General features: G+C 38.4%; 1 protein-coding gene across 2 annotated transcripts in view; it reads left to right on the plus strand.

Moving 5' to 3' along the window:
• The window catches only part of PRPF4 (pre-mRNA processing factor 4), a 981,057-nt gene that overhangs the window by 316,256 nt on the left and 637,301 nt on the right, over positions 1-27,500 (plus strand). Inside the window, exon 1 of one of the 2 annotated variants that reach the window (XM_044058033.1) lies at positions 23,907-24,037. The exons of the other annotated variant lie outside the window; for it this stretch is intronic. The gene's annotated coding sequence lies outside the window, so the exon portion shown is untranslated. Of the gene's footprint in view, positions 1-23,906; positions 24,038-27,500 lie in introns of those variants that run through there. 2 annotated transcript variants of the gene reach the window in all.

The following is a 27,500-nucleotide window of genomic DNA, read 5'->3' on the forward strand; positions in this document are numbered from 1 at the left end:
GTAAATGTCTCAGTTGTAGTTAGATTAAGTAACTGACAGAGACGTAGAATGTATGTGGTACAATCTGTAGTGGTACATCAGTAGTCTGAGGAAGATGCTAGAAGCAGATGATAGTAGTTACTTAAAGAGAGAGCAGGTAAAGAATATTCACATATAGATGCTAGAAGCAGATGATAGTTACATAAAGAGAGAGCAGGTAAAGAATATTCACATATAGATGCTAGAAGCAGATGATAGTAGTTACATAAAGAGAGAGCAGGTAAAGAATATTCAAGTATAGATGGTAGAAGCAGATGATAGTAGTTACACAAAGAGAGAGCAGGTAAAGAATATTCACATATAGATGCTAGAAGCAGATGATAGTTACATAAAGAGAGAGCAGGTAAAGAATATTCACGTATAGATGCTAGAAGCAGATGATGATGATAGTTACATAAAGAGAGAGCAGGTAAAGAATATTCACGTATAGATGCTAGAAGCAGATGATGATATTAGTTACATAAAGAGAGAGCAGGTAAAGAATATTCACGTATAGATGCTAGAAGCAGATGATAGTAGTTACATAAAGAGAGAGCAGGTAAAGAATATTCACGTATAGATGCTAGAAGCAGATGATAGTAGTTACATAAAGAGAGAGCAGGTAAAGAATATTCACGTATAGATGCTAGAAGCAGATGATAGTAGTTACATAAAGAGAGAGCAGGTAAAGAATATTCACGTGTAGATGCTAGAAGCAGATGATAGTTACATAAAGAGAGAGCAGGTAAAGAATATTCACGTATAGATGCTAGAAGCAGATGATAGTAGTTACATAAAAAGAGAGCAGGTAAAGAATATTCACGTATAGATGCTAGAAGCAGATGATGATATTAGTTACATGAAGAGAGAGCAGGTAAAGAATATTCACGTATAGATGCTAGAAGCAGATGATAGTAGTTACATAAAGAGAGAGCAGGTAAAGAATATTCACGTATAGATGCTAGAAGCAGATGATAGTAGTTACATAAAGAGAGAGCAGGTAAAGAATATTCACGTATAGATGCTAGAAGCAGATGATAGTAGTTACATAAAGAGAGCAGGTAAAGAATATTCACGATAGATGCTAGAAGCAGATGATAGTAGTTACATAAAGAGAGAGCAGGTAAAGAATATTCACGTATAGATGCTAGAAGCAGATGATAGTAGTTACATAAAGAGAGAGCAGGTAAAGAATATTCACGTAGATGCTAGAAGCAGATGATAGTAGTTACATAAAGAGAGAGCAGGTAAAGAATATTCACGTATAGATGCTAGAAGCAGATGATAGTAGTTACATAAAGAGAGCAGGTAAAGAATATTCACGTATAGATGCTAGAAGCAGATGATAGTAGTTACATAAAGAGAGAGCAGGTAAAGAATATTCACGTATAGATGCTAGAAGCAGATGATAGTAGTTACATAAAGAGAGAGCAGGTAAAGAATATTCACGTATAGATGCTAGAAGCAGATGATAGTAGTTACATAAAGAGAGAGCAGGTAAAGAATATTCACGCATAGATGCTAGAAGCAGATGATAGTAGTTACATAAAGAGAGAGCAGGTAAAGAATATTCACGTATAGATGCTAGAAGCAGATGATAGTAGTTACATAAAGAGAGCAGGTAAAGAATATTCACGTATAGATGCTAGAAGCAGATGATAGTAGTTACATAAAGAGAGAGCAGGTAAAGAATATTCACGTATAGATGCTAGAAGCAGATGATAGTTACATAAAGAGAGAGCAGGTAAAGAATATTCACGTATAGATGCTAGAAGCAGATGATAGTAGTTACACAAAGAGAGAGCATGTAAAGAATATTCACGTATAGATGCTAGAAGCAGATGATAGTTACATAAAGAGAGAGCAGGTAAAGAATATTCACGTATAGATGCTAGAAGCAGATGATAGTTACATAAAGAGAGAGCAGGTAAAGAATATTCACGTATAGATCCTAGAAGAGATTAATGGTAGTTACAAAAGGACAGTGCAGGTAGAGAGTAAGTATAGAGAAGAACAGTAACTGTGGAGTTGGAATAGTAAGGAGGAGTTGGTAGGCAGAAAGTGAGGTACAAGGGTAAGAGGATGGAAAGACGGTAGTTGAGTTAGGGCTTTGGCATGTACATGTCCAAGATTTAAATAGTTGTGCTGTTATGTGTAAGCATTAACCATGTAGACCTGAAATATCCCTTCAAATCAGGTAATTTCTGAACCTGCTTGTTCTATTAGAAAGATCAACTTCTCCCACTTGACTCTTACCCTGTTCCCCTCCTAGATAAAATAAATAAATAAATAAATTAAAAAAAAAAATCACTCTTTATTAATTACTATTCACAACTTCTCTTCTGGTTGATAAAACATTTTCCTGACCTTTATATAAAACTAAATGGACAAAAAACATTTTTACTGCGTGTATCTTGCTGTCCATATCCTTAGGCAAGACCTTCCAGTTTTCCAGTTTCTGTAACATCTTTTGCGTAGTCGCTTCCCACATAGCCATAGCTGCCATAACAGGGTCCTCTTTAACCCATACACCTAAATGCTTCATTTTTGTCATGTCCCCATAAATATGGGTATTGCTGAACCAATTCATGTGTGACTACCTAATTTACAGTTATAGCTTTTGTTTTATTTTCATTAATTTTATAGTCTGAAAAAAATGGAATTGTCTCAGTGTTCCACAGCACTGAGGTGTCATTTTCTGGTTCCATCAAGTACAAAATAATATCTGGAAAGAAAGCCAAATTTTCTTGAATACTAATGGTTCTAAATATAATGCAAATATTAAAGGGGGGAAGAGGAGTTCCCTGCCTGGTTCCTGACACAGCTCATCTAAGAGGAACTCTCTCACTTTGATTTTTGCTTCCAGTCCCTCATATATCCTCCTAATTAACCTTATTATTGTATCAGGGTATGCATATGTTTCTGTTGCCCCAGCCATAAAATCCCAGCTTACTTTATTGAATGCTCTCTGTGTATGAAGACCCACCAACAACAGTGATATTTTCTTACATTTTGCACGCTTTTGGATCATCATTGTTTTATTAGTGATGTCAGATGTTTACCTTCCCTCCACAAAACCACACTGGTCCAGATCTCTCAATTTTGGCAACACCTTTGCTATTATTTCAGCCGTTATATACGTAAACACGTAGTCATGTTTAAAATTGAAATGGGGTTATATGAAGCTGGATGTGATGGGTCTTAGTCACCACAGCTTTTTTCCCCAAGGTGTTTGTGCTTCTCCTTCTTTTAAAATACTTTTAAACAAAACTTACCAATCTTGATCACTTTCTTTCCACCTAGCTTTCAGACTTTTACCAGAATGTAGTTGTTGAGCCTCATCTACCTGCAATCTTGGCATATTTAAGTCTTCCATAAATGTTTTCATTTGTGCTTTTTATTGATATACCCATTTCTTTCCTTTATACAAATGTTCATAACATTTCTGAAATATCTCTAATACCTGTATAGGATCTCTGGTTATTTTTCACGTTATAGGCTCCCTAAATTTGGCAGCAACGTTTTTTTACTTTCTTTTGCCTAAGTTGTTGTGGAAAAGTTTTTGTGCTCTGAAATTATTAAAAACAGTTGTTAACTGCAGTCTTTCTAAACTCCTACATATTAGCCAGGTACTTCCTTATTTTTTGTCTTTAGCACTGCATTTGTGCCTTTTCTTGTTCAGCGAGATTCCCCTTATTCTATCTTACTTTAACTTTTGTAAGACCCACTAAATAATTCTTGCTACTTTTTAACCATTTCTTATTTTCTTTTATTTCTACCCTATTTTTAAACCCGACTGTCATGTAATCATACTCAGTAGCTGTAACTTCCGGAGTACTTGCTATTTTCTGTTATAACTCCTTAATAATTTCCACCACCCAGTCCTTCAATTCCTCTTTTTAAACAGGTAATTGTGGAAGCGCCAGTGTCTTTTCTTTATTTCGTTATCCTGCACTTTTATAATTATTAATGCATGACCTGAAATAGTTATTGGATGTGTGTATCAAAGTTCTCAATTAAATGCACATGTTCCTGTGACATACACTTTCTGCCTAGTCTAACCTTGTTATTTTATCATGGGAAAATATGAAAATTCTGTCAGAGTTTCTACTGCTGTATTCAAGTGTTCCATAGCAAATATTTTCAAAAATATATTCAGAAATCTACCCTTTTTGTTTATATTTATCTTCTAGGTCCTCCAGATACATCTTCCTTGTTGCAAATCAAATTATAGTCCCCGCTTATAAGTAATATTCCCTGCTTAAAGCTGATTATTTCTCCCATAATTCTTTAAACTCCATAATAACAGTTCTAGGTGGAATATCAATACATACCAGAGTAATTTACATCCTTTGCCAGTAGCCCCTTACTACCACAAGGTTGGAATTATTCTTTTGTTCCTTTTACATCACTATTGGAGCTCCTCTAGCAATTTAATATAAGTACTTCTGTTTTGCTTTGTCTCTGATATTCTACTGAATATCCATTCTGAAATTCTTTCTTTATCAAATTCGCTTGCTCATTTCTTTCCAAATTTGTCTCCTGTGGCATTGCTACCTCTAGTCTGCATTTCTTATTAATACAGTTAAATATTATTTCCTTTTTGTCTATACCTGTAGTGTGGAAAGTGTCACCATTATGAAAATAGGTCATTATTCCCACCTATTATATGTTGACAGTTTTTTAAAAATGTCTGTTTACAGCTTTTGTGATACATGCACCTGCTAATGTTTAGCAGATTGATCCTTTATATAATTGTTTTACATTTTGTCACGTTTTACAAGACTTTTTGTTTTAATGAAAACACGCAAAACAAAAAAAACAAGCATACTCTCATAACTTATCTTAAATACAAACATATAAAACTATTGCCCCAAATAGACAGCTGTAAATGCAGGTCTTAAGTAACCCAAAGTTGAGGATGTTCATCATGCATACAGCTGCAGTGGTTATCCATGCTGAGACACATTATTGCCTGTGTTTCTACTGACAGTAATTGGTGTCTGTTCTTTTTATCATTATTCCCCTCCCAGATGTGAAGAACAACTTGCATGCTTTCAGAAAAACACTAATTTTTAATACTGAAGAAACAGTTCTTTGGTCTCTTTTTTTATTGCCCCTATAATCTGCTTGCCTCTTTTGAAAATGTAAGAGAAAAATACATTCCTTAAGTAAAGACATGCTGAAACATTTATTGCTAAAGGAAGATTTTTCAATACTCTTTTTATTCACTTGTTTCCACTATAACCTGTTATTAGAATTTAAGCCAAGGGTCTTAATGCAGACAGTCACCTATGCATAAGTAAGAGCAAACATATTAGCACAGTACATATTATGGTCTGTGCACTTTGTATCCCATCCCCACCTCAACAACTCAAGATTACAGCCTATTAACTTAACATGCTTTTGTCAGCTTTATTCTCTCTCTGCATTGTAATGTCTACATTTCTTAATACTAAAAAGGAAGAAAGAAAACCGGTGTTTATTTACTTTAGTATCTGTATCCTATACAACAACAACTGAAAATGCTTTACTATAGAGTATGCAATTTATTTAATGAAAAGTTTAATAGAAATAATGTTAAGAAGAAAAATTGTTTTACTAACAATTACCTTTTCCCTTCATATTCCCCACTCATCTGTGTCCTTCCAAATGTTAATGACATGAAGTGAGGCAAATGCCTTTCAGTTCCCCACAAGTTAAACAAAGTTAACAAAAATTCACTCTTTCCATGTTTTTTTATACAGCTATATTTCACAAAATGTGATTGATAATTTGCAGTCTCACATTTGTTAATTAATTTCTGTGCTGCTGGTTTTCTTCCTATCCATCTCCCTCCCACAGCTCTGGACTCCAGTAAAACTGCAAGATGCTCCTCATTCTTCTAGTGAACTCTTTTTCCGTTTCTCAAGCGTTTTCCTGTTGGACAATGGAACATTACTGACAATGTAGCCAAATTTATTGTGAGTGGTGGAGTTCCTGGCCCTTGTCTTACAATTTCTTTTTTCATAGTGCAAGAGTTTAAGTTTAAGCTCTTGATCATGTTCAGCCATCGTAGAAAGACAATTTTGTTTTAATTGACTGCTAATCAACAAGTTGTGCTCTATCAGTTGCCATTTGACAGATGTCATTTTTGTTGAATTTTTGGACATCTGTATACACATAGATGTACATGTGCTTGTGTGTGTATGTATAGATATACCGACCTATATTGAACAGTAATACTGGCTTACAGAAGAAGTTTTGGTAGGTGTACATTTAAGCATCTTCGCTGTCTGCCTTAATTGTGGTACAACTCTCTAAAAGAGTTGTGATCTTTTTGTGTGTGTGGCTTGGGGCGGGGCACCACTGCCTCTTGGGGTAGTGCCTCTTCAACCTACATCTTAAGATAGTGGGATGTAGTGAGGTTAAGTTTTGCCCAAGTGTTTCCTTCCATTACAAGCACTAAGTACTGAATGTTGACGAAACAGTGCTGAAGAGTTAGTAGTTAAAGATGTGTGACCAAAAATGTTTATGCTGAAGCAACATACAGCATTTAATCTTGATATAAAAGAAGCCTATGCCAGTGGCATAAATGGATACATCCCTGAATGCAGCCAGAGTGACCAGAGTTCAGTAATCAGCTGTGGTGCTTGACAGCACAGACAGGGAAGAGCATGTGCAAATGACACTCTGACACATTAGTCCCCTGTCAGAGACTGCAGAAACAACATAGTTCATAGGTAGGTACTAGGCTATCTGCCCGAGGGCAGTTATAAGCCTAGCCAGAGTGTGTCGGCTTTCACCGCCCCATTGATTAATTAATTGATCGTCTATCAAGCAGAGCCAGTGAAGTGATTCCAGGGGTGTATTTTCTGTTACCCATCCACTCGTCAAGGTTTCTCTTGAAGAATGTTAGTGAGGGGCTCTGCCTGATGTAATTTGGAATTTTGTTCCAAAGCATGGGGAATCTCTGTGACAGGAATCTACCCTCCAGCATGTTATATTTATTGTTCTGGCAAGGTTTAGCTCACTAGAGCATATGGCTCGCAGTGACTTGATTTCTTTAGGTGGTGCATGTCCATCAGTTCTGAGTTGGACATGGCTTTGTAAGTCAGGCAGAGATCACCTCTGAGTAAGCAATATGCCACTGAGTACAGCCGGAGTTTTTTCAGTCAGGCTGCATAGGACATATGTTTGAGACCAGTAATCTTCTTGGCGAGGTACTTTTGTGGTCTTTCCAGCTGTTGGAAGTGTCTTGTGAGGTACATCCCAAATGGGGCATTGTACTCTATGATGGGGTCTAACGAGTGACGAGTACAGGGGCACTATAACCTCTTTATTTCTAGATGCAAACCCTTTAGTTATTAGATGGGCCACATAGAAGGATTTCCTAACTACTTTGGCAATATGATTGTCAAAGGAGAGATTACTATTTACAAGGGTCCCCAGATCTCTTATTATTACCTCTTTTTTTGTATTAAGGGGGCTGCCACCTATGTGGTAATTCGTGTGTGTTTTGTTTTTCAGGATGACTATGCATTTTTTGGCATTTAGTTTGAGGCCATGACTTTGACACCAGGTGTTCATCTCAGTAAGGCCCTTTTGGAGGATGTCTGTGTCGGCCAATTATGGCTCCCAGTTTGCAGTCATCGGCGAACTTGGTTAGCCATAGTCGTCCTGTGTTTGCCTGTACTTCTGAGAAGTATATGCCGAACAGTAGGGGTCCCAGGACCAAGCCTTGCGGGACACCACTTGTGACTAGTTTAGAGTCTGACTTGGAGCCCGCTATTCTTACCGTGTGAGTTCTGTCTGTAAGGCAGTTGGCAACCCATCTCATGGCGTAGTGGTTTATGTTCAGGCTGGTGAGTTTTTCTGTAATACCAGAGTGGGGAATGGTGTCGAAAGCCTTGGCGAGGTCAAGGTAGGCTGTGTGAACCACCTTTCCCTCGTCTATGGCCTTGGTGACTGTCTCAAACAAGTCAACCAGGTTTAGTAGGCATGAGCTGCCCTTAACAAAGCTGAACTGGGTCGAGTCAAGTGTTTGGAGGTTCCCAATGTCTTTGTTAATGAGTTCCATGATGATGCGCTCCATAGCCTTGCAGGCTAGTCAGGCTTATGGGGCAATAGTTACCAGGGTCAGTTGTGGCCCCTCCTTTGCGGAGAGGAATAACTGTTGCTGTGTGCCATTCTATGGGCACGTAGCCTGTGGAGAGGCTGTGGTTGAACAATGTGTTTAGGTTGGGGGTTAGTTCATTCTGTAGTTCGTGCAAGACACAGCCTGGGACACCATATGGTCCCATTGACGCTGTGTTTTTGGCTTTTGAAAGGGCTGTTTTCACCTGTGTGTCTGATTTTTGGGACACTACACTTTTTTTTCCAGTATTGTTGTGGGCCCTTTTGGAGGCAAGAGGGGGGTGAAGTTTGCACTAAATCTAACTGCCAGGATGTTGGCAATATCAGTAAGTTCAGTATATTTTGTGCTATTTTGCACTAGTTCAGTGCATATCTGTGAGTTGCCACGTAGATTCTTAACGTAGCTAAAGAAAATTTTGTGGTTATCTTTTGAATCCTTGGCTAGTTTTCTTTCGAAGTTAGCCTTAGATGATTTCATGAGGGACCTCAGTTTCTTACTGATACTGATCAGGGATGTCTTTCCTTCTTGGGATTTGCTTTTTTTCTGAAAAAGTTTCCTCCTTCTGTTGTATAGCCTGGTTATTGCAGGGGTCCACCAAACTGGTTCCCTTCTCTGAGGATTGAGTCTTGGTTTTGTTAGGGATGGCATGATCCATGCTTCCTTGGAGGTGCTCATAGAGTGCATTTGTAAAGGTTTCTGCATCTTGGGCAGAGTTATCCTTTAGCGTGGGGGCTGTAAAACTTACCACCTCTGTGTTAAGTAAGGTGAAGTTTGCTTTAGAAAAGATTTTTACTGTGGTTTCCTTAGTTTGGGATGGTGGTGGGGTGTGGACATCCAGAGTGATTAGTTTATGGTCTGATCTAACCAGCGATGGGTTGACCTCCGGTGTGGAACACCTGTCGCCCATGTTGGTGATGACCAGGTCCAATATGTTTTCACCTCTGGTAGGGGAGTTTACCAGCTGATCCAGGGCGTTTGAGTTGATTAATTCCAGAAAGCGCTGGACCTGGAAATTTGTACTAGAGTAGTTTTCCCAGTGAATGGTAGGGTAATTGAAGTCGCCCAATATCAGGGTGTTTGGTAGGAGCTTCATGTTTTTCCAGTGTCTCCAGAAAGGTGCAGTGGTGGTCCTGGGTCATGGAGGGTGATCTGTAGCAGGCCACAATTTGCATTTGAGATTTGCTTGAAGTTAGTTGCACATGGATGATCTCAGAGGTATCATGCTGCACCACTAACCTGGAGGTGTAGGTATCCTTGATGAATATGGATACACCCCCTCCTTTTGTGTTTCGGTCTGAGTTCTGTGGCTGAAACGTGTGGTATGAGTTGTAACCCGGTAGTGCTGGGGTGCTCTCTGGAGCCTTGAACCAGGTTTCAGTTACTGCATAGATGTCGACGTTCTTCATACTGAGGAGTGCTTCGAGTGCTTGCATTTTGAAATTTAAACTCCTAGCACTGAGTAGCATAACACTCAGTTTTTTGTTAATTGTGATGTTTACAGAGGTGGGTTTGACTTTTAAGCCTTGCCTAAAAAGGCATTATGGGGGCAGCAACAGCCTTGGCCAGTATTCGAAAGCCTAGGGGTGGCAGGTGCAAGCCGTCTCTTGCGAAGCAATGCGGCTTGTCGAGCATGTCATCCCAGGCTGACAGACACTGGATCCCCTTTGACACTAGAAACTTAGCCAATTATTGAAATTGATAATTTTTTCTTTATACTGAGGTATCATTCTTGGTGAGGGCAGGATGCTACTCAGGGTCAGGGTCATACCAGCCTGGGCTACATGATCAGAGAGCTCCTCCATGTCTGTTTTCATGTAGTCCAGGGAGGTACATCTCAGGCCATTCACACAAACATGAACAATGGCAGAGTCATATTTATACTTTGTTCTGGAGTGACCTGAGTGCTTGTGTTATGTGGTGGATTCTGGCTCCCGACAGGCAACTAACAGTAACCTTCTGCTTATCCAGCCTAGTGAGTGGGACGTCCGTGTGCCTGACTATAGAGTCACCTATTACTAGTGTGTTAGGTATGTTATTTCACCTTAAGGGCTGTGATTATGCGGCACACTGATTTAGTGTTTTATGTGTTGTCTGGTTTGTGACTGGAAGTGCAGGTTGTCTGGGTGTCTGCTTTGGAGGTCTCTGATGCTTTTGCATGTTTTTATTTAGAGCCTCCGAGTATGATTTTGTATATTTGTGTGTTTTTTGCCAGTGCTGTTTTAGCAGGTCTGTGTGCGGCTGGAGTTGTGGTGCAAGTGTTAACGTTCTCCTCTTGACTGTCTGTTCCAGTTTTGGGTGGAGGCAGCTTAGCTTCCAGTTTGGCTGTATAATTGCATCTTTCACTTTTTAGTGTTTTGTGGTAGGAGGAGAGGGTTGTCTGTGTACATGAGTCAGTTGTAACATTGCCTCAGGATACCCAAATTCACCAGCTGGACTGGAGAGTGCACCTGAAGTTGCCCTTTGGTCATGCCTGAATGGTAGGGTGAGCTGCTTAGTCGCTTGGTTGGTGAGGGGTAAATAGCCTTGCTCTGCTGGGCAATCAATGTCAGGGTATATTAGTGCTTGCTATTGGGTCTGAGTAAGTGCTGGGCTGTAAGATTCTTTTTGATTGCTTAGGTTGAGAGTTGGGCTAGTTTCAAGGGAAAAACTGAAGACGAGACTTAGTGGAGCCGGGAATAATGTAACCGTAGGTAACTGGCACTGCCCGGTGCACAAAACCGTGCAAACGCGGTTTTTATAGTAGGGAAATGAAAGAGATAGAAATTAGCCCAAAATGGCCAATAAGCTACTAACTTCTGGGCTGGAACCACTCCTCCAGGGACAGATAGGTTGCTCAAAGCTCCCCTCTCTCACAGGTGAACAGAGAAACTTCCTTCTATGTAGTAGATATGATGTTCTGAGTCCTTGAAGCCCACTGGGGAGGAGGCAGACTGGCCAGAGCTGATTCCCGTTGCACTTCTCGCCTTCTGGGCACTACTGGGAGTGAGGAATTGAGAAAAAAGTACACTCTGGCAATAGTATGACATTAACACAGGTGTCTTGGTCTCCTCAAGGTCCTGAATGTGTGCTACAGATAATTCAGGGAAGAGCAGGGAAGATTACCAGAGCTGGAGAGGAGAGGCCCTGAAGACAGTTCATGGTTTGTTGTGGGGAGCAAAAATTGAGCAAAACAAGTCTTAAAACAATATAATTTTTTTTTAATTAATGCCTACTGATTGTGGGGAAGCAGTGGTTATCATTGTACTGTTGATTTTTCACTAGGAATTTCTACTTTTTTTTTTTTTTTTTTTTTTTGCTGTCTTCCTTGCAGAGCTGAGCCTGATGTTTATCTACCTGCACAAAATTGGCTAGTTTGTTCTGCAGTTATGGGAGATGGAGATTCTTAGGTGGGATGAGTCCATTGTGTATGCCTGGGAATAACTCCCCTTGCAGTGAGATTCTTGCCAGCTTGCTTGCTTTGGTGGGTGACCTACCCTGTGCCCCAGCAGTCACCACCCTTTCTTTGTGCTGGCTCTTCTGAGCTAAGCCATAGCTGCCCTGTAAGGGAAGCATGCTTCCCTATGCTGAATTCCCTCATTTTGCTGTGTTACATGCACTCTGCAGTGTAGGTTGGATAGATGTGAGCTGTATGGAGTAGACACCTAGTGTTTCTGCATTTTGTCACTCATATGAAGTGACAGAACCACCCCCCTTCCCCCAGAATAGGTGAGTTAGTGGTAGTTGCCCACTTCTATCCCTCTACACCACGAAGCTGCCTTTCTTTTACTGTTGATCACAAAGAAACGGCATACAGCATCTTGCTGCTGCTGCTTCTTTCGGCTTTTCTCGTTTAGGGGTCGCCACAGTGGATCATCTGTCCACTCGTGATTGGCAGTGGAGTTTTACGGTGTTGAGTTGCCAGCCCAGTGCCTAACCTTCCACAGAAGGCACACACATGCGCGCACACACCTGGGGCAATTTAGAATGTCCAATCCACCTACTGCATGTTTTTGGGATGTGGGAGGAAACCGGAGCACTCGGAGAAAACCCACGTGAACACTGGGAGGACATGCAGACTCCGCACAGAAGGCACCCCAGCTGAGAATTGAACCGGAGAACCTCTTGCTGTGAGGCGGCAACGCTAACAGCTGCGCCACCGTGGCTGCCCAGCATACATCATCTTGCTGTTGATTTTAAAAAATACATTGTTTTCACTAGTGCTGTAAATTGTGTGGCAGCAACAGATGGCATTTTACACATATTTTATATCAAATAATAGAGTTGCACTTTTAATGAGTGCTGTTGATTATATTGGAGGAACTTGCAGAATTTCACAATTGCTTTAAAAAGTACCAGCAAATAGCTGGAATGATTTTACACAATTGAAAGAAAAAGGGATGGTCACTGAGTAGCAACAATTCAGTTTAATACTAAAAATATGTAAATTTCGCAAGCACTGTTTGCAGGGAAGCAACTTACAGGATTTTCTTGTTAATCAACATTTCATTCACAAACCTTGTCAGAACCGCTAGCAAACAGTTGATCTGATTTTTCATGGTTGAAAGAAAGTGTAATCTCGAAGAAGCGCAGCATTTTGTTGTTGGTTGTTTTGTTTGCATAAAAGCTGTGCATTTTGATGTTTATTAAAAATGATATTGATTTCACAAGCAATGTTCATCAAATTGAAGCAGCATAGTACAGTTTGCCTAGTTTAATACCACTAAAGCCACATTTTGAGGAGAAGATGTCCACCCAAGATGAAGATGATCACGAAGTCTCTTAAGTTTGTTAGCAATCTCAGGAGCAGAATGCATCGGTGTGCTGAATGGTTTATAAATGATGTTACCTTCACTGAAGCTGAAGATATAGCTAGCCTACTGTCTGATAAATTAAGCCGAGACATTACTCCTCTTCCCTCTTGTCTGTCCCACAAGAACTGCTTGAAACCCATAAGTCTGACCAGCCTCATAAGGGTGAGAAAGTCCTTCTGTATTGCACAGCTTATTAACAAAAGGACTGCTTATAGGTCCAGGGATTTCATTACCCCCCCCCCCCTTTTCAGGCCTGATAAGGCCAGTCATTAAGTATAATGCATCCCCTTTGCTTGTACTGTCCAGATGTATGCAGTAGCCAGAATGCCCACAGAGTTGCCTTTCAAAAGATACTCTGCTTAAGCAGTTTGCCATATATGGACCGTCTCAAAGCCCTATTACTGTACTCTGTCTCCTTACAGACTGCTAAAAGGTGACCTGTGTCTGGCATACAAGGCAACCTCTGACGCATCCCTGATGAATTTACTGCACATCAGCATATTGGCATTAGAAAGTTTTGGTCCAGGGATCTAAACCACCTCTGCATCATCAACAAAACTGTTGGTGAGATGGTTATATCTCACAGAGGACACCCTTGCTCTGGAACAGACTCCCAATCTACACAAATTTAAAAAAGCATATTCCTTTCCGTATTTAAGCATAATTTGGATCTATAGACGGAAAAAGAAAATGTACTGGTGGCTGCTCCCTGCGCTAACAATGGCCAGAGGCAGTATGCTGAATACCACACTTGGGGTCCTTATATATATGTTATCAATCCAGTTGTTATCACTATGTGAAATATGAATATAGCCAGTGAAGGGGTAAGGCTACTTGATACACCAAACTGGTTGGGAAATTTGGCAAGGCTTAAAATGTCCCACAATAGTAGATGGACTAGTATCTGAACCTATTAAAAAAATGACATTGCTTTCACAATTGCTGTCAGAAATGGTGGCAAGGAGTACTGGGTGCTTGAGGAGGCGTACAGCAGATGTTTTACACATGCACTTAGTAGGTAAGGAAACAAAACAGCAGATAATTTACAACATTTACTGGTTTCAAAACAGTTTTATATTTTGTTTCCTTTTTCCAAAGGTAAGATGTGTGTCACATTTGCTGGAAAACAGCTGAATTTATTTTTACCTCTTGAAAAATATCCCAGTGACGCATCATGTAATATTTTGCTCTTGATAGGCTTTGAGATTTCAACACGCACTTGTTTCTGAGTCGTATACCATAATTGCACTGGTAGGTCTGATGGCTTAAATTGAAAGTGTCGCTGATTGCGTGACTTGAGTGCACTGATGATGAGCGATACACTTGCTGCACTCCTATCAGTGACCGTCTTTAACAGGATGGGCGTTTTAGCTAGCTCAAGAGAAATTGAGTGTTTTCTGTACTTTTTGCCTCCAGTGTTCCTCCCCCAGGCCAGTTGACCTATTTGTTCCCCACCACTGGGGCAAGAGGGCCGTCATTCAAACAGCCATTAGGGTTGGTTGAATTTTTTTCCTTAGCTCTGTCTGCCCATATGTGTACCTGACTAAGCAGCAGGTGATGTTGCCAGTAAGCAGCCCCTGCCCCTTCCTTCATGCATGAGGAATGGTTTCTTCTGTCCCCACCAGGGAATTTACATTTCCCTGTGTGCTTCTCAAGCACATGAAACTCACCCCATCACTTTTCTGACACCTCCTGCTTAAAAGCCAGAAGGATCGTGAGGCCCTGGTTTCACAGTCTGTGTTCATACTGAGAGTCAAGATCAAGTGCGCTTTTGCCCTTCTGCTCCATGGGAGGTTTCTGTCTTCCCTGAGCTCACCTTAGGGCACCTATGTTATTCTTTGACAGGTGTACCACCCCAGTCAAACTCCCCAACTGACACTGTCCCCAGGGCGGGTTGCTCCTAGGTACTTGGAGCCAGAAGCGAGAGCCCCAGTGGGGCTCATCCTGCCCCGCCTCACTGCGAATGTGAAAAAATAAGAGTAGTGGTATTTCACTGGTAGCCAAGGCCTACCACTTACTACACCTCTCATGTCTCTTCACAGTGCCAGACTTCAGTGCTGGGACTGCTGATTGAACACCCTACTTGCCAGGGTCACAGTGAGGCTCCAGCTGTGTGTGTCTTGGAACCAGACATAGAACATTTCAAATCTTTACTTAATATTTGTTAATGTGCCAGGTTACTTATTACACACAGTGCCTCTTCCACATAAGACCTTACCTCAATGTGGTAAATTTAATATTTGTTTATTCAAGCTGTCCAGTATTCTGACTGTACTAATTTGTCTTTCTCTCTCTCGCTTTCTCATGTATGCACACACACACCCACACAGGTGTGTATCATAAGAAATTTACAGTCTGCTTTCATGAAAATTTCAGTCTGGGGAAATTTACTCTAGGAAATTCATTAGCAACTAGTTTATTAGCTAAATTATTTAAACCACTCAGATTTGTTTGTGAACTCATATGGCTAAAGTCAGTTCTCAAAGCTGTTATTGGCCGTTAGCTTATTGTCTAATGAGAGAGCTTTCAAATTAAAGTTTGCTTCAAGCTGTGCACATTTAAGTATTACACAGGTGCCAAGAAATATTTTTTGTACGCAAATGTAATGTGTTGTTAACTGTTACATTAGTGTTATAAACTTTGGAAATCACTAGTTAACCATCTTAGATTAACAGGTCATTTATTGGGTAACCTACTTGTATTACTTGCGTGGTATTTCACAGGGCAGCATTCCACCCTTTGATGAGAAGAAGTTTTGAAATGGGTGACATTAAAACCTCCATGCATTATTTGTACATGCAAATTGAATCGTTGGCCAAGATTTTAAGTCATTAAAACTTGCATTTAAGTGTTTTACTCTCGATTTGCTCATAACTAGGAAAAGTTGGTCAGTTTAATATGCATTATATATGTTAAGTAACAATTTACCGAGCAATAGAAGCAGTGTATGCCTTGCGGTATTTCTTTTTTCCTAAAGACGTTTGCAGTGGTAGATATAAGGTGTGGCACATCTCTTTATCGTAACCCTGATTTATTTTTTCACTGACTTGGGACGTGCCACCTTAGCTCCTGTGTTTTTGCTACTTCTGGGTATATGTACATAACTCAAAGCAACAGCATATATTGTTTTGCTCAATTGCTGCTAGTAGCAACATCCACATCCAGTTAAACTTGTTCACATCATACATCTCAATTGTTAGATTATGGCCATATCAAATCAAAGCACATGTTTCCCAGTGGAACTTGCCCTTGCAGTCTCACAAAGTACATGAGATTTTGTCAGGACATTGGTAACAATTTATTTAACCAAACCACAATTCACTCGGAGCCACCAAATGAAAGACCAAGTCGCTGGAAGCAATTTATTCAGTCTGAACAACGCGCAAAATAAACGCTGCTTGTATTACTTGGTGTTTTCGTTAAAAAAACTTCATCAGATCCAGAATAAAATGCCCAAACAGGATTTAAATAATAAAAGCACAATCAAGAGCAAAACGCTATTGGACCAACCGAAAATTAATCAATCTACTCTCACCAATAAGGTTCACAAGTGAATATAAAAACACATATCAAAATCAGTGCAATTGATTGAACAAACATATTGTATATATTATGAGCAATTCAGTATATATAGGTTTTGGTTACATAAACACAAATAACATAATAATATATAATGTTATATAATTTAAATATTTGTATAGTATAAAACTGAACCATTCCATAGTAATTTGCTGCCCTCTAGTGGAATAAATAGAATTCATAATTTGGCAGCTCTTAGTTTTAAAACAGGTAAAATGGACAGCATGTCATTTAGTCCTGGTTGCCAAGTAGCTTCCAATATTATTTGCCAGTAAAGCTCTCGGTATTACACTAATTGATTCTAATTCAGATGTTATTTCTGTGTCAAACAATGTTTACTCATTTCAAGGTTACAACATTTTTAATTATAGTGCCATTTCCATTTAATGTTGAACATTTCAATTTATTTTCCAAGGGTTTTAAATTTATTCCATTGGGGAAGGTTAATTTGGCCAAAGCTGTAGTGGACCTGAAGCTTTTTATCAGGAAAAATAATTTAGCTATATATTTTGGTAACACAAAGCATGTTAACACCACTTAAACTACCCTGAGGAGAAAAGGAATTTTTAATCCCCCCCCCTTCATCCACAACTGAGAAATTTGGAACATATTATGGAAAGGGAAATTCGAAGGGAAGTCCAGAACCATAGAATTTATGCAAAACTTTCCAAAGGTGAAATACAGTTATTAGATACTTTAAAAACAGATTGTACCATGAAAATTAGGCAACCTAATAAGGGTGGAGGGATGGTTTTGATGGACAGTATTTTATACGAGTCTAAATTGAAAAATGGGTTTAGTAATTCTTCCAAATATATTCTTGCTTCTATTAATGATGTCAATGTTGCTAATTCCAGATTTCACCTTATGCTTAATGATTTACTGCTGTAAAGTTCGATAAATTTGGAAACATTTTAAGTATTTATTTAATAAGTACCCAAGAGTACCCTCCGTGTTTGGTATTCCGAAGGTTCATAAGTGTACATTAGATCCACCATTGAGACTTGTAGTTTTTTCGGAAGGTGCTATTACATCTCCTATTATAGACATTAAGCTTAAAAATCTGGCATTGGCTGGTTCAGCTGTACCAAAGGACTCTTGGGATTTTCTTAGACATTTAAAAATGTACTTATATTGTGATACTTTGATTTTTATTACCTTGGATATTGTGGATTTGTTTGGCAGTATACCTCATGATACCTCATGATACAGGTTTGCAATGGTTGGAAGACTATATGAGGACATTTGGACATTTTACACATAATGATTTTAATAACATCCTTTTATTTATGGAAATTGTTTTGAATAATAATTTTTTTGAGGGGGAGTTTTACAAGCAGATTAAAGGTGTGGCAATGGGGGCCAGTTGTGCCCCCACTTATGCCAATTTTGTTCTTTCCTGGTGGGAACATAATTTTGTTTTTAACAGTAAATTTGTTGGATGTTGGTCTTTATATAAACGTTTTTTTAGATGATATCTGTATTTTGTGGGTAGCTAGTGAAGAAAAGTTCTTTTGAATTTTTGAGCTATTTAAAAGGTACAACCAGTTTTTTTTTGGATTTTACCTACCATTTAGACCTTGACATCCTTATTTTTTTAGATGTAAGCATTTCGAAAGAGAATGGTAAGTTTTCTTCTAATATTTTTAGAAATAAAACATTTTTGAATTCCTAACTTCATTTTAGTAGCGGTCACCTTTTTTTTTTCAAAAGAAAAATTTAATTAAAGGGCAATTGGTTAGGGTTAGCTGTAAGACTTCCAATGAAGAAGGTTTTGTCACTGAATGTAACACTGTAAGTGATATGTTTCAAAACCGAGGTTACCCGGTGTATCTAATTAAACAGGTTACCAAGGAAGTTCGTGAAGGTAGGCTAAATAGGTTTGCACCCATTTTGGGTCAAGAATAGTGTCCAACCACCGATACAATTCCCCTTCATTCCCATTATGATAAAAAAGATGCATATATTTTGGACTATAATGGGGATTCAAATGTTATTAGAAAGGTTGCTAGTAGAGAATGGGATAAATTTAGAGAAATTACAGGTTTAGAATCAACAGTTATTGGTCATTTACAGTTTACATATAGAAGGGACATGAATTTTTAAAAATTTCTTTGAATATGGCAGAGGTTTTGGGGATTTATGTCATCGTACCAGGATTGGTACATTTAAATGTGGTGCATGTTCCCAGTGCACATATATTAATGTCTCTTCTTTAGAGATCCCTAGTAGAAACAGACATATTAAGAGCAAGGTGTATTCTAACTGTAACACTAGTAGTCTTGTCTATCTGGCCTTGTGTAAGGAATGAAATTCCTTTTATATAGGCAAAACAGAAAGAAAACTGAAGACACGTATTTATGAACACCTATATGAGATTGGTAGGGCTAATACAAATAATGCATTATATAGTCATAAATTAATATGCCCCCAAGCATGTTATTCATTCTTTGTCCTGGAAGTTGTCCCAAAGGAAATTAGAGGGGGTATGTGGGAAGTTGTCCCAAAGGAAATTAGAGGGGGTATGTGGGAGGCTAAATTAGAATACCGAGAGCTTTACTGGCAAGTAATATTAGAAGCTACTTTGCAACCAGGACTAAATGACATGCTGTCCATTTTACCTGTTTTAAAGCTAAGAGCTGCCAAATTATTAATTTAATTATTCTATTTATTCCACTAGAGGGCAGCAAATTACTATGGAATGGTTCAGTTTTATACAATACAAATATTTAAATTAATTTATATAACAGTATATATTATTATGTTATTTGTGTTTATGTAACCAAAATCTATATATACTGAATTGCTCATAATATATATATGTTTGTTCAAATACAATACCAATTGCACTGATTTTAATACGTGTTTTTATATTAACTTGTGAACCTTATTGGTGAGAGTAGATGGATTAATTTTTGGTTGGTCCAATAGCGTTTTGTTCTTGATTGTGCTTTTATTATTTAAATCATGCGCGGGCATTTTATTCTGAATCTGATGAAGTTTTTTAATGAAAACGCCAAGTAATACAAGCAGCGTTAATTTTGTATGTTGTTCAGACTGAATAAATTACTTCCAGCGACTTGGTCTCTCATTTGATGGCTCTGAGTGAATTGTGGTTTGGCTTAGAGTCCTAATTTCACTGCCATCCTTTTCTTGTGGTTATTAACAATTTATTTAACCCAATGTCTGTGAGTGCTCAAAAAGATCGTCAAATGTAAAAAGGTGTCCTAATGGCAAGGAAGTGCTATTTCCCTTGGCGTAACGCACTGTATAAGATATTAAAGCTCAATATTTTATCTTAAATGTAGATGTAAGTAGTGATCATGTAACAACACATACTTGGCCTCTGTTTAAGAAGACGAAAAAGTAGATGAAATCTGTACTATGCTTTGATCTCGCATTACACTTAAACAGTTTTTAGCAAATTCGGGACGAATACTTGAAAATTAAGTGTTTTACATGTCCGTGTTTACTATGATTTTGTTGTTTTTTTACAGTGCATCTCTGTGTGTAGAAGTATGCACAAGTCTGGTATATTAACTGGGCAGATGTTTCACTGCTGTTGAAATGAACAGAGGAATGAAAGGTAGCAGCCCATTCATCACAGCCTAAATTAGGATAACACCGATAGCATCTATTTTTTTCTTCCTAGTAGAATTTTTAAAATAAAGTCTCTTTACATATAAAAATACATTCAGAATATGCTTGTTTTTATGGAGTACTTTATGGTCCAAGTTAGTATTGCTTGTTCAGTGTTTTTTCTTTGTAATTTGTCTGTTCATTATTTCACAACCAAAAACGATGCAGTATTTTAAATAAAACAGCAAGTGTCTGTCTTGAGATTTGTTTAATAATCCCAAGGGAACAGATTCCAAAATAGTTGCACTCTATGCAAGTGCCTTACACTTACACCTGAGAGCAGCTCTTTTTATAATCAGGCCCAAGCTATCTCAGCCAACAGTGCTTTTTTTAGTTGCCCAGTGGGATCTGTTGGACTAGTGGTTATAAATGTAATGCAAGTAACAGAGGGGACAAAGGGCATATATTCCTTGTACCTGTCTTAAGATGAACGTCTAATTTCTGATGATTTAATTAACCAGGGTGGGAAAGCAAAACTGGACAGTACTATAAATAAGTAATCCCAATGGACCCTGTCAGAGGCCTTCTTGGCATGTAAATTTAACTTTTAAATTCGCCTGTTGCATCTAAAGGAGATCATGTATCATCCTATCATACCCCTGGAGGCAAAAATGTTACAAGCTTGGTTCAACAGTTAACTGTGATGGCAAGATATAATGAGGGTAGAATTCTTCACTAGTTTCAAGTCAAGTGACGTTAGCACACTTCTCCAAGACAGAATAATACTCCACCTTTTCTTCCAAGACGGAATTAGTCAAGGGTGTAAGAAATTCCATAAAGGTTTTTCTTCCTTTAATGTATGTAACTTGTTTTTTGTGCCAAGGGCATGATGATTTGCCCTTCTTGACACCCTTGAGCACTGCCATAACCTCATCTCTTGTAAAAGGAGCCACCATCTCCTTCAGCTTTGCTTTCTTTATCCAGTATCTTGCAGAGGAACACCCCCTGTTCTGCAACAGATTCCATATCAAGTATCTTGCAGAGGAACACCCCCTGTTCTGCAACAGATTCCATATTCAGTATCTTGCAGAGGAACACCCCCTGTTCTGCAACAGATTCCATATCCAGTATCTTGCAGGGGAACACCCCCTGTTCTGCAACAGATTCCATATTTGTGTAAAACAAAGTTCATCCCATCCATATTCAAGTGCAACATGGATCAATGGATGAGAAACATAATATTTACCCCAGGACTGCCCCTGTTTTAGTAATGGCCAGAGGCAGCTCATGAATGCATTATCCCATGCATGGCCCCCCTTAAGTTAACTGTTATAATCCTGGTTATTCTCTTTAGGGTTAATATATAATTATCAATCAGAGCATGGGTGAGGTCAACCTCTAACTAAATGGGTTTGCCTATGAACCCCACCTGGCCTTTTTCTGAAAGGCCTTTATCAGTTTTAAGCAGAGAGAAAAAAGAAATCTATCCTTTTCTGGTAACTGAGATTCCTCTGAAAGTGAGAATAGTAGTATACAGTAAGATGCAAAGCCTTAAAACATCTGCCCAGATATTTCTACCAGATGACCCAGTCTGTCGTCCATAATCTAGAGTTCAGTGATCTATCCATTGCTTTCTCAGTGTAAGGACTAATGAACTAAAGAATGTTCAGAAGTTTCAAATGTATTTAGAACAAAGTAGATGTTTCTCTGTACAAGTATCGGGTAAATTAAAGTCCCATTATCTACCACCTGTAGAACACCAGGGAAATGAAATCTAGCATTATCTACCACCTCTAGAACATTGGCCAAACTTTGCTCAGTAACGGTTTGCAGCTGTAGAAGCCATTTTTGCCATTATTCCTACTCGGAGATTCACATGCCACTGCCTGACTAGATTTGATGCATTTAAATAACTGCGCTGATCTTAGTTTTTTGATAAAAAACTAACCTTTGAGACTATATTTTATTAAAAAAAATTTAATTAGTTTTTTTTTTTTGCTCAAGTTTAAAAAAAACCTTATTATAAAAAAAATTTCCAAATGTAGAAATCTAACACCACAACGTGATATTGCCCTGCAATTATTTTTGTCAAATTAAGAGGTGGTTATTGTTTTGGGAAGCTTAACAGGTTGGCTATTACATAGTTATATGTTTTACTGTTCATGTCTTCTAATTAAGCCTAATTGAAAAAGGTGGTAATTTTTTTGCCAAGCTGTTAAGACTGTAGTTATATAAGTGCTTTACAGTTATGTATACATTCTCAAATATTTGTGTGTTTATTGCAATTTTTAGAGTGAGTTTTTAAAAACAGAAGCTTAGTTTCATTGTTGCACCATATATGCAGAGTTTTTTTCCCCTTTGCAAGTAATCTTTAAATTACTGCATTATATAGCTAGATTTTCTTTTGGGCATTTCCCAATATGACCCCAGTCAGCCTTGAGGCATCTTACCGTGTTGCTTACTGTCTGCTAGTGTCTGTAAACAAGTTATGTTTCATAAAACTCTGTTTTATTTAGAGAGGATAAAGGAAAAAAGAGGGACTTTCAACATGGCGGCAGACTGTGTAACAGCTTCAGTTCAACTCCCAGTGTAAAAACAAAGTTAGAAGAAAGCTCCAGTGAATTTGTCATTCTGGGTAAAGTTCAGTTACTGGCTAATAAGTGCACTTCTGGATGCCAGCAAAGAAGAAATTTAAAGAATCCAAAATAAATTCAATCTCAAAAGGTGAGGAGAAAACACTCTCTGGGAAGAATTCTGCATCTGCTCAGCAAGAAACAGTTCAAGCTCCAACTCTGGTGCAAGACATGACTTCCAGTAATCTAGAGAAAAATAAGTCAAATGTGCTCAGAGCTGATAAACTCCTTTTGCGTTTCATTTATTTTAATCAACTCCGATAACAAAAGGTTGGAAAAAATGGAAGAAGCTTCAAACATATATTCAGATGAGTTGATATAAATGCGAAAATCAAAGGTCGAAATGAAGAAAAGGCTGGCTGAATATGAGAATGCTGAAGAAGAGATGTGTCAAAAAATGGGAGAATTAGAGGACTGAGCACGTAGGGAAAACCTGAGATTTCCTGCTTTACCAGAGAAACTGGAAGGAACATGCTGTTTTTATGAAAGTACAAATAAACAACTGGACTGGATTTTCCACAGCAGGAGTTATTTGAAAGGGGCATCATGTGGATGCTCCAAACCTGACCATGAGAAAGCAGCTAAGAACTCTAATAGTAAAGATGCAATCTTATCAACACAGAGTTAATTCCGACACAAATGTGGCAGAAGGACAGTGTACTAAAGGTTGGAGATGGTAGAGTGTTTGTGGAAAATTATTACTCTCTTGCAGCAGGCAGAAGAGGAGCAAATTTATTCCACCATTCAGAAAATGATGAGAGACAGGTCTGCGATTCAAGTTGCTGTATCCAGCTATTTTCAGAATATTTTTTCCTGGATGGTCAAAAATAATTTTTGATGCAGAACATGCTAAGGAGGAAATACAAGTGTTTGTCCAACAAACAAACAGAAGGAGACTGTTCTTATTCTTCTGATAATGAAGCTCAGAGAGAGTATATGCCAGTGAAATAAAAATTCCTTTTCAGTGTTCCAAAAGAAGATGTTTGAGAACTCGAGAAATGCACAGGAATTGACTAGAAGAACTGGGAGTACTTTGGAAATGAACCAGAGGCTGGAGTTGAGGAGACTGATATCAAGAAGAAGAAAACCAGCAACTTGGAAATTGATGCTTTGCAAACCAACATTTATTCAGTAATCACATTTGTGAAATATGGTGGAACAAGAAAACCTGGAAATAAAATTGGTGTTTTTTTGACTTTGTTAAATGTGTAGGAGACTCCAAAGCATATGCCCTACTTCATGTCATTGTTTGGAAGAACCATTAAGGACAGGAGATGTTTGGAAGAACCATTAAGGAGAGAAGAGGAAGGAAAGAGGTAACTGTAAGTAAAACAATTTTTGTTAATAGTATTTTTGCAAAATATGACATACTGTATGTTGTATAGTAAACCGGTTTCAGTTATTTTTGTGTGCTTTATAGGAATTTGTTTGTGTCTTTCGGCTTTTCCCGGTTAGGGGTTGCCACAGCAGAACTCCGGTCCGCTAATGATTGGTAGTGGATTTTTACGTACTGGGTTACCAGCCCTGACGCACAACCTTCAATGAAGGCACGCCCCATTCACGTATGCCTCCATACAGAAGACGCTCTAGCTGAGAATCGAACGGGACAATGTCTTGCCATGAGACAACAACGCTACCGCAGCACCACTGTGTGCTTATAGGAATAATGATGTAAAACTGGTGCCCTCTTTTCTTCTTTAGTTTTAAGAAATGTAGACACTGCAATGTATATAGAGAAGAAAGCCTAGACAAAAAATTTGTTTAGGATAATAGACTGCAATCTTAAGCTGTTTAGGTGAGAGATGAGTTATAACAATATACATGTCATGATACAAGTAAAATTGATCTGCATTTTCTTACTTTCGCATACGAGAATGATTGGATTAAGGCCCTTGGCTTGATCTAACAAGTTTTAAGTGAAAGCAAGTAAATAGAAAAAGTTTTCCATTAGCAAATAAATGTTCAGTGCAACATTAGAAGATTTTAGCTGAAGACAGCTGTGTGTCTGGTTTGCATGTTTATATGACGACAAAGTACGTTTAGCCATTGAAAGAAACAAAAATGTTTTCTGAAAGCATTCAAGCCGTTTTCTCCAACAGCACTTAGTGTAAGTAGAAGCCCAGGCTGTACCATGTGTCTTAGCATGGATAACCTTCATTATAGCTCTATTAAAGCCTGTAAGTGTAGCTGTCAATCATGGACAGTTCTTCTTGTTAGGAGGGTTCTACTTCATTATTTGAAGATGTGCGTAGTTTTGTGTGTTTATATTAAGCTAATAGGTTCTGTGGCTTTTCTGGGAGTGTTTTTTGTTTAAGGTTTTCATTAAAACAAATAATCTTGTAAGATGTGACATAGGTTCAAATGGATATGACCAGCTCAACCTGCCAAACATTGGTATATGCATGTAATAGAAAAGCTGAAATTGGACAGTTAAAGCTGTTACACACACGAAATTATTATTTCCACCACCTAAAAAAATGCAGTGTGCAAATAACTATGCTGCATGAGAGACTTTTAGAAAGAACTGAGCATGTGAATTTGGTAAAGAAATAATTTCAGAATGGTTATTTTGCAGAATATCTGGGCCAAAGGAAAGGGGGAGTACTTATATTAATTGCTAGAGGAGCGTCAGTAGTGATAGAGGAAAAAAGGTCGTAATGGTAGATTTGTAGTAGTAAGGGGTTACTGGCAAGGGAGGAGGATTATGTTGGCACTTTTATTCCACTTAAAACTGCTAAAATCATGCTTAAGAAAATTCTGTGAGAAATAGTCATGTTTCAGCAGGGAATGTTACTTTTAAGTATGGACTGGAATTAGATTTTCAACAGTGAGGATGCATTGGGAGGCCTAAAAGGAAAATATAACAAAAGAGGGTAGATTTTTGAAGAAATTTATGAAAATATTTGGTATGGAAGATGTGAATTCCATAGTAGGGACACGGGGAATTTATGGGTTCATAGATAGGTACTAGGCTATTGGCCCAAGGGCCTAAGTAAACCTAGCCAGCAAGGTTCCCTGGCTTACGCCACCCAAGAAAGTTATTTTCCAGTGCCCCTGTTGAGCAGAGCCACAGACGTGATACCCGGGGTGTATTTCCTATTTCCCATCCGCTTATCAAGATTTTTCTTGAAGAGTAATAATGAGGAACTTTGCTTGACATAGATGGATAACTTGTTCCAGGGTATGGGAAGTCTCTGAGACAGGAATCTATCCCTCCAGCATGTCCTGTTTTTTGTGGTGACAAGGTTAAGATCCCTAGAGCAAGTAGCTTGGAGGGATTGTGATTTCTTTAGGTGTAGCATGTCCAACAGCTCTGGGTTTGACATAGCTTTATATGTTAGGCAGAGTTGCATGGATTATTCCCCAAGGTACAAAAACTGGACCAGGCTAGACAGAAGCTGTATTTCACAGGGACATGTACACTTAATTGAAAGTTTTGATACACATGCAATAACTATTTCAGGTCATGTGCTGGTAATAACTTAAAATAAAATGCAGGGTAATGAAATAAAAATTAGACCACAGCACTTTTCCACCTATCCATTAAACATAGAGGAATTGAAGGAATGGGTAGTGGAAATTATTCGGGCATTATTAGGGAAGATAGAAATTTCTTCAGAAAATGTAGTTAGGGAGTGGGATAAAATTAAAGTGGAGTTTAAAAAGAGGGTAGAAATAAAGAGATATGGTTAAGAAGTAACCAGAATTATTTAGAGGGACTGACAAAGTTTAAAGTATTGCAGAACAGGGAGAATCTCACAGAACAAGAAGAGGCGCAACTACAGAGTGCTAAGGAGAAAATTAGGGAGTGTCTGGATAATATGTGTGAGTTTAGAAAGGTTGCTATTGAGCAACTGCTTTTGGTAATAAATCTAGAACTCAAAGGCTTTTAGCACAATGGCTGAGGCAGTAGAAAGCAGAAAGGATTGTTGTGAAGCTTAGGGAGCCTATAACAAGGAAAATAACCAGAAGTGGTTTATAGGTAGTAGAAATATTTAGAAATCTTATGAAAGTCTGTATAATGTAGAGAAATGTGAAAATCCAAAAAAAAGTAAAAATGGAAATGTTTGTGGAAGAATTTAAATATACCAAAGTTAGAGGTAGATGAGGCTCAATTATTTACAGTTAGGATAGGAGGAGATGAGATAAAAATGGTGATGTATAACCAATCTACAGGAAAGTCTCCAGGAATAGATGGTATTCCTGTTGACATTTTTAAGCTAGGAGGGAAAGTGCTAAAGATCTGGAGGGATGTGTTTAACAGTGTTTTAAAAGGAGAAGCACCAACAGCATTCTGGAAGAAAGCTGCCATGGCTGCAATACTTGGATGGTAAAGACCTATCCAGTCCATCTTCATATATGCCCAGTTCGAGTCTAAACCATGAATATAAAGTGTTTGTATATAATGGCTAAAAGAATGGCAAAGATAATGCCAAAATTGAAAGATGTGGATCAGTGTTGTTTTGTGGAGGGGGAGGCAAACATTGACAATATTAATAATGATGATCCAGAGAGAAGCAGAATGTAAGGCAATAGCACTGTTGTTGGTAGGTCTTGATGCAGAGAAAGCTGGGATTTTGTGAGTAGAGCAATTAAAGCATTTGCATTCCCTGATACATTAATAAGATTAATTAGGAAGCTATGTGAGGGATCAGAGGTAAAAATTGAAGTCTGGGGGGGGGGGGTTCCTCTCTCCCGTTTGTGCAGAGGAACCAGGCAGGAGTGTCCTGTTGCCCATCTTTTATTTGTGCTATGTTTAGAACCATTGGCAAAGAACATGGAACT

Source organism: Protopterus annectens, chromosome 16.part0, assembly GCF_019279795.1.
Source record: "Protopterus annectens isolate FY-2018-M chromosome 16.part0, PAN1.0, whole genome shotgun sequence".
NCBI classification, from domain to species: Eukaryota; Metazoa; Chordata; order Ceratodontiformes; family Protopteridae; genus Protopterus; species Protopterus annectens.